The sequence below is a fragment of the Rutidosis leptorrhynchoides genome, chromosome 3 (assembly GCF_046630445.1).
Source record: "Rutidosis leptorrhynchoides isolate AG116_Rl617_1_P2 chromosome 3, CSIRO_AGI_Rlap_v1, whole genome shotgun sequence".
NCBI lineage: Eukaryota > Viridiplantae > Streptophyta > Magnoliopsida > Asterales > Asteraceae > Rutidosis > Rutidosis leptorrhynchoides.
The window spans coordinates 556,155,001-556,164,026 of NC_092335.1; positions in this window are offsets into that span (position 1 = coordinate 556,155,001).

The following is a 9,026-nucleotide window of genomic DNA, read 5'->3' on the forward strand; positions in this document are numbered from 1 at the left end:
TTGGCCCCTTTTTTTAACCTAATTTTTTTTAAAAATTAAAAAAAAAGGAAGATAAAGACTTTTTTCTCCCTTCTTTTTCCTTACACATTTTCGTACACTTTCGTCAACAACGACTCTATCACATTGCCCAAAAATACCTACAAAACGGCGCGGCAACACGCGTCCCCCAAACACTAGTTCCAACTATAAACTTTCAACTACAACAACTAACTAATTTTGCCAAACTCACGCTCCCAACCACTACAAATAGTCTAATTACTAATACTTATGTGTATTTATATTCTTCAGACATCATCAATGCATTTAAATATAAAATCATTTTAATTGGAAATCAAAATAAACTCATGGAATACTTGAGAAGTTAAAGGGTGGATTTTGTGCTTAAATAAGTAGGTTGGGTTAGGCTTCACGAAGAGTCAAATATGATATAGCCTTATTAAATCCATATTACACGACGACGAATGATATTATATACGTAGGTTGATAAAATTGACTTATTATTAAAGGTGCATTTGATAAATTTAAACAGTAAAAGTCACGGTTAATATAAAAATTATAATTAAGAAGAAATAAGTTAGATTGTATCTCTTTTCTTTAAAGATCATGAATTGATACGATCGAAAGAATGACTGTCTTTAAGGTTGATTCACACTATACTTCGAAAACTCTACATTTTAAGCAACGTTAGATGTGCTAATCCCGAATTAAGTATTGAATTTATAAATAAACAACACTTTGATTATTTAATAATAAAAATAACACAAAATAATGTTTCTGTCTTCATCCGAAAACTAAAGAAACATATTCAATTGGTTGTAGTCCTCGTAAGTCAACACCAATATACAATTGTCTCCTTTTTGTATACTCACAGAAAAGAGGTCTAAGTATTTGATATTCACAAGATCAAAACCTGACGTGGCCTTTTTTTCTTCTTAGTTTCGTTAACCACAAAACCTACGATAAGTTTTAGTTCGGCTACAGAGAGGAAAAAACGAGGCGAGGGATTTTCTTGTGTTAATTTAGTTCGGTAAAATCATGCCATATATTATATAATAATTATAATTATATACCTTATATAATCAATCAAACTAGTTTATAACCCGCGAATTCGTGGGATTTCAGCATTAAAGTTTTGATAGTACCTTTTTTATATGAAAGAAATGTTTATGTATGATAAATAAAATTAATCCTTAAATAGAACTTTATTATATAGGCTATCAATAACACTATACAGAATAACAGTTAACAATGTTATACTTTAAAAAGTAAAAAATATGTATGTTAATAGTTGGACGAATTATCAATTAATATAACCTCCAGTTTTGTTACTCTGTGCTTAGATTATATAGTTCTGAGCATGGGTTTCTAGATTTTTTTTGAAAAGCAAAAAGTATTATTATAACTTATAGAATGTATCGTTACAAGGCCCTACATTCAACCTATACAATGTATGAACAATAACGGAGCGAATGGACATATTGGAATATAAACAATTGAAGTAGGAATCGGGAGCATCGAAGCCTTCTTAGCAAAATGAGGGAACGAACTTGATAGAGACAAGCGGGGAAGGAGGATGCAACCGTACCGATCAAGCGGCGACAAAGTTGACAAAACACCAACCCATTTAATCTACCCACATAAGCTAAAGAAAAAACTCCGGCACTACCCGATTTCTGGGGATTCGAATTAGCCAATTCCCACGCGATTTGGAGATGGAACCGAGTAAAACGAAGGGTTTAAGAGCCATTGGTGCCATTCAATAGGATTTTTCTTCCGTGTTCGGGTTGAGATCCAGCTATAGCTTTGCGATTGAATTTCGGAGATGATCATAGCAGGGTTCCACATTTTATTTGAAAAGACTTTTAAGTTTCTATGTTTCCATATAATATAGCATGCTATCCATTTGGTGGCAAGCCATAAAGATGATCCAAAGGCGTTTTGTGGGAAACCTTGATCGGAGATGATGGCCCCGTTTATGTCGGAAATTGAATAGTTATTTTGATTCCACCAGTCAAGTATTTGTGTCCAGATTGAGGAAACCTTAGGGCAAGTGATCAGCGCGTGTTCAATGGATTCGATATGATGTTCGCATAAGGGACATAGGATGGTGTGTAGATCAATTCCTTTTTTATCTAGTTCACTTCTAGCAGGTATCTTTAGCTGTATGACCCTCCAAGTAAAAATGAAGACTTTTTGTGGGACGAATTTGTTGCGAGGTATATCAATGTTTCGAGAATGGATACCGTATTTGAGTGCATTGATCAGATTTGATAATGATGATGTAGTGAATATGCCAGAGGCGTCGAGGGTGAATTTCCATGCATCGGGGCGATCTGTGATACACACGGATGATATTAAATTGTTGAGTTCCGTCAGATCATCCAATGCCCGGCCGCTAGGTGGACGGGACCAATCCCAGATTCCAATAGACTTGGAATTATCATACGATATTCTGTCGGCAACAGATGCTTCTTTTTGAGATTCCAACATGTAAAGTCTATGGAAGAGAGATTTGAGGTTATCGGATCCGATCCATATATCGTGCCAGAAACTAATCGAGGTGCCATTACCGATGCGCTTTGAAATTGATGTTGTGAAGTGAGTTCCTAACTTGTCCGCAGCTTTTCCGGCCTTAATAATCTCCTTCCAAATGGTGCGACCTGAAATATTCCTGCATAAAACATTAGTATCCAACCCCCCTCCCGCCCCATAAATACTTTTTATAATTTTTACCCATAGAGCATTATGTTCATTTTTGAACCTCCACCACCATTTACAAAGAAGTGATATGTTTTTAGCAAAAAGAGACCCCACATTCAAACCCCCATTTTCGTATGGTAAGATAATCTGATCCCATTTAATCCAATTAATTTTGTTATCATTTGAAGAACCTCCCCAGAAAAATTTACGTCTTTTAGATTCAAGTATCTTAAGGATATCGGTAGGTGCATAGAATAGTGAGAAGTAGTATAGTGGAATACTACTAAGGATGGATTTGATGATCGTAAGGCGACCCCCGAAGGAGATGGATTTGGCAGCCCAATCTGAAAGTCTCTTGTCGAATTTTTCGACAATTGGTTGCCAAGAAGATGCGTGGGATGTCGGTACACCAATAGGGAGGCCGAGATAAGAGAACGGGGTAGAACCCGCGGAGCAATTTATGTAGCTAGCCATTAGTTCGGTTTCAGTGATGGATGTTCCAATACCATAAAGTTTACTTTTGCGAAAATTGACTTTGAGTCCTGAAATGTTTTCGAAGCACTTTAAGAGTTTAGAAATATTTTTGGCATTTCTTTTATTCCACTCACCAAAGAATATCGTATCATCCGCATATTGGAGATGTGTGATGACAAGGTTGTCATGGCCGATTTTTAAGCCTTGCAGATGACCATTGGAAAGTGCTCTTTTGACGAGGATATTAAGACCTTCGGCGACGATGATAAAGAGAAACGGCGATATGGGATCACCTTGTCGAATTCCCCGTTCAGGGGTGAATTCTCTTGTGGGGGAGCCGTTGATTAGTATGGAGATGGATGAAGATGAGAGGCATGCACGAATGAAGCTAATCCATTTAGGGCCAAAGCCCATGAAATGCATGGTATTGAAGAGAAAATCCCATTCGATGCAATCAAATGCCTTTTCGAAATCAACTTTGAAAATTAGGCCTTTTTGTTTTTTACGTTTTAATTCATCGATTATTTCGTTAGCAATTAGTACGCTATCTAAGATATTGCGGCCCTTGAGGAAGGCGGTTTGTTCGGAGCCTATGACTTTATGAATGACTTTGGCTAGACGGTTGGAGAGAATTTTCGTGAGGATTTTATAGTAGCTACTTATTAGGCATATTGGACGATATTCGTGCAGACCGATAGGATTAGGTTTTTTCGGGATTAAGGTGAAGAAAGAGGCGTTGCATCCTTTGGATATTTCCGAATTATCCCAGAACCAATCTAGAGATTTTATGAGGTCGTTTTTGATCAGTTCCCAGTGTTTTTTAAAGAATTTCATATTAAAACCGTCAGGACCAGGTGCCTTTGAACTATCACAATTAGAAATAGCTTCCCATATTTCTTTTTCGCTGAATTTAGATTCTAATATTTGATTGTCTAAAGAGGTGATATAGTCGAGGTGTGGATCGTTATCGAAAGGGCATTCATCACGAAGGTGTTTAGATTTAAAGAGGTTGTTAAAGTATGAGAATGTTTCCTGTTTTATAATGGTAGGATCTTCGGACCATGTACCGTTTATTGATAGACCATGGATGTTATTTTTACATGTTCGGCGCTTAATGCAGTTGTGGAAGTATTTTGAGTTTTCATCACCCTCGAGTGTCCATTTAATTCGTGATTTTTGTTTAAGCATATTAGTTTTCTTTTTTTCTTTATCAAGGTATTGCTTTTTTTCTTCAATCCATTTTTGTTTTTCCGATTCGAGTAGTGGTCTGGTTTCCGCAATGTGTTCCCAGTTATTACATTCGGTTTGATGTTCGCGAATTTGTGAATCAATGTTGTCAAGTTGTATGCTATGTTTTTTAAGTTCAAATTTGACATTTTTTAGTTTATTACGGAAGATGCAATCAGGTCTATTACCAGAAAGAGGAATCGACCAAGCACGTTCTATGACGGTGTCGGCATCATTAAGGTTTAGCCATGTGTCGAATACACGTATAGGTTTAGGGCCAGAGTCAAATGGGTTGTTTCTAAGGACGATGGGACAATGGTCAGAGAGATCGCGATCGAGGGTTTTGGAAGATGTGTTAGGCCAAAGTGTGAATATGCTATCGGAGACAAGAAAACGATCTAATTTACTAAATTTCATTGTTTTCTCACATATTCTTGTAAATCTTTTTCCCCCCAAAGGGAGATCAATTAAACCCGCGTTATTAATGAAATTATTGAAATTATCTGCCCAATGTTGGTTATATTCTGTGTTCATACGTTCAGATATGTTTCGGACTTCGTTAAAATCACCAAAAATAATTTGGGGGATGGTGAGGGAGTTGGTGAGAGATGTAAGTTCGGTCCAAAATCTTCGCTTTTTAGGACTGGAGTGAGGGCCATATACGTTAATGAGAGAAATATCTGAGTCATAACCCGCCCATGATCCACAGATTGCAAGGAAAAATTCCCCCTCGATAGCGTATTTAAAAGAAAAGACGTTGGTATCCCAAATAGTTAGGATACCACCGGATGCACCAACCGAATCCTTTTGGACGAATTTAAAGTCGGAATTTCCCCAGAAAGATTCAATAGTGTTTTCACTAGATTGCCCGCATTTGGTTTCTTGAAGTCCTAAAATCGATGGTCTTTCATTATTACAGATTCGTTTGAGCCAGCTTATTTTACCCGTTTGTCCAATTCCCCGAATATTTAAAGAGATTGTACACATAATAGAAAAATAGAAAAAACTTACAGTAAACGATGCAAGCGGATGGTGAAATCACTGGATGTTGCGTCGGATCCCGATACTTTTTCCGAATTCGTTCGTATCCAAACTGTTACTATTGGAGGGTCCTGCTTTACTGGTGTTTTTGGCGCGTAATGGTTCGTTTGAGATCCCTCTAGTAGAGTGTGATGAGATGCCCCCGACCATAGATGAGGGTTTACAACGTTTAGCCAAGTGTGAGATTCTTAGTTTTTGTCCGCTTCTCGCAAGATGTTTAATGTAGAGCATATTGGATCTTGGTCTAGTTTTTTCGGTTTCATGGGGGGGGTCTCGTGGGATTTTGGAAGTATCGTCTCTGCTAACCCTTTTAAAGGTGGTGGACGCGTGCGTTGAAGTTTTGGTGCGATTGGTTCCGATGTTGACGCTTTTTTTCTTTTTAGCTTTAACGTTGTCGGAGAAAAGTAATGCATCAAGCTCGAATGGATCGGAGTTTGCTTGTTGTGTGTCATTTGGTGCGGGCATAAAATTTAACGGGGAGTTAGGTTGGAGGGTTGAGAGGGGGGCGATTGAACCTTGAACAGTATCCATTGGTGCGGTATTCTCATGTATTAAAGGGTAAGAAGAGGATTGTATCTCGCAACCTTTTGGAGTAGTTTGATCAAAACCAGCCGAGACATCAGACTGCATATGTTCGATGATGTTAGAAGTTTGACCAGGGTTGTTGGGCTCATTAGCATTGGGCTGTGGAGAATCAAATGGCCCATGATTGATAGGATTAGAGGTTGATGGACCAAGGTGAGATTGACCTGCATCGGTTACATGTTCTGGTACATTAACAGCTTCGCTACAGTCTGTATCAGCTTCAGAATAAACAGACTCGGCGTCGACTGTTAGATTATGGGGATTGCACGTTTCATCGTGATCAGAAAAAATAGGTATAGGGGGTGGTTCATGTGTTTCGGGTTCACTTGATGGTTTGTGATTATGTGATAAGTATCCAGAATTTGGAGTATGGATGGGGGTTGAGGGATCTTGTATGTATTCGTTATTGATGGATGTCGAGAGGTTGGATGTCTGTTTTGGTGGGGTATCTATTTTTTGTTGAAGTGGTACGGTATCCATTCGTTTGGAGGAGTTGGTAGACGTGTGTTTTTCGGGTGAATTTGCGTTATGTGATTGACCGGGGAAGTGATAGGATGTATGATTATTCAAATTATTCTTACCTTCAACAAAGTTATCACAATCAAGATGAGATTCTTCGTCCGAAATTTGGTCATCCGATAAACTATCATCATCCCAATTTGATGAGTCGTCTAAATCTCCGTAAAGATTAAACATAGAAAAATTTTGTACTTCATTGATATAAACAGTGGTTTGATTGGTGTCCCCGGGGTTGATAATAGCTTGACCGTTTATCGGGGAGAAATCACTTGTTTTGATGATAACCGAACCATGTGAGAGATCTTGGTTGTTTTCGTTGGTGATGGAACAATTAATCGTTTCAATAACGTCACCCCAATTCTTTGCAATATCTATAAAAGTAGATTCCAACCAACACGTAATAGGAACCCCGAAAATGTTGACATATGCTAAACGCCCCGAAGATTTATAAACTTCAGGGTCCCAAGGGTTAATATCCTCAAGCCATTTCCAAAGAGGGTGTTCCGAGTTATTAATCAAGTCGAGAGCCGGTTCAGATTCGTCAAATATGAGCATAATATCATGACCCCCCAAATATTTAATTGTAAAACCACCAAAGTTTTCACTTTCACAGATTTCATTAAAGTATTCTAAATATTCGAGATCTTTTACCTTAGCGATGACGGCTTGACCAAGGATTTGGATAAGTTCAGCGTTAGAGTTTACCTTGATCGACGGAATGTTGTTTTTCGTGGCCTGCCTGTTAAGAATCACATCCAGAAAGTTCCTGTCATCAACCTGTGAAGTGAAAGCTGCAGACGAATTGGTATAAGGTGCTGTTTTAGTAGATTTTTGTTTCACAACATGATTCTTGTCGATTGGATCATGAGCCTTATAAACCTTGAGCATATAATCGCCAACCACGATGAGACTAAGTCTTCTTGCAAGAGAATCTTTGTGATAATCGGGCACATCAATGAATCTAACGAAACCAAATTTCCTTCCGCTTTTTAGAGTCTTCTTTGGGATGTATACCTCATGAATGTTTCCATATTTTTTAAATATATCCCAAAAGTCTATAGAACGCCACTCATCAGGAAAATTGTGGAAAAGGTAAGATGTTATTCGTTCCTTATTTATCGTTTTAGGGGTGCGATGGTTGCTAGAGTTATCCGTTTTAGGGGTGCGATGGTTGCTAGGGTTATCCGAAACGTGGTTAGGGTTTCCAAAACGTTTGATAAGGTTAATGGATGATTCCTTGTGTTTGAAATTGTTGTAAATCTGATGGGAAGAGGTATTGAATCTTGGGATATTAGGTCTAGTGTTGTGGGAGTTTCGGTTTAGGTTGTTCTTCACATTTTGCGAATTAGGGTTAGGGTTTTTGGGAGGTGTAGGGTTAGGGTTTTTAGGGGATGATTGCTGTTTGTTACGGTTAACCTCGACCCATATACCCTCATTGATCGGTCTGTAAGTGATGTGTTGGCTAGTACTGGAAGTTGCAGGTATGTGGTGCGATTTAGGGTTTTGGTGTTTGGGGGTGAATGGGGACACAGGAATATTGAACATGATGAAAAACAGATACGACGGTGGGACAAACAGAGAAGAGTAGTGCAGAAAACTAAAATAAATTAGATCTAGTACGAAGATTACAGATTACCAGAGGTGTTAATCGGTGGATTCATGAGGCGGCGGTGTCACCAGAGAAACCAACGGCGGAGTAAGTCTTTTTAACGTGCATGGGTTTCTAGATGTACTGCTTATGAATGGTTTATGATTTAATATTACTTGATACAAAAAAAACACTTAGTTTGGCTCACGGAATTCATATCCATACCGATGGAATTTCAATTGAATTTCAATTCCGCCAAAATCCCATTAGATCATGTGAGCCAAACGGAGCCTTAGTCATAGCAACATACTTATACCGTAATGATTAGAAAATCATTATAAGGTGAGAATCTTTATATGCACAGAAGAGATAAACTGAAACACAAAAGTAAATGCTATATTTGGTTTATAACTACTACTATTATTGTATTGAGATCTTAATATGTATGCTACATACATAGAATCATGATACATAATTACTCATGTAAGCATGTTATTATAACAAATAGTCATGAAACTTGATGTTATCATGATAACAACATAAAAATCACCGGTCGGGTGCCATCTAGATATGCTCAAACACTTCTACTTGTACGTAATTCTTCATTACCCCTACATAATGGGCAAAAGTTTTATCCGAATGTCGTTTTGAGTTTGCGTTCACACTACACCCGGCTCCTCAAATTCGGCTTCATATACAAAACGACCCCCTACTTTCTATTTTTTAGGGTAAAAAGCGTAAATATATAATTTTAAAAAAAACAAAAGAAAATGATTCCACCCGTATTTTTAACGGGCCATATCTTCTCGCTCGGTCCGAGTTAAATTTTTCCGAGACCACCGTTCAACTCGAAAAAATCAGACGGACACAACGGGACTAACTATGCGCGAAA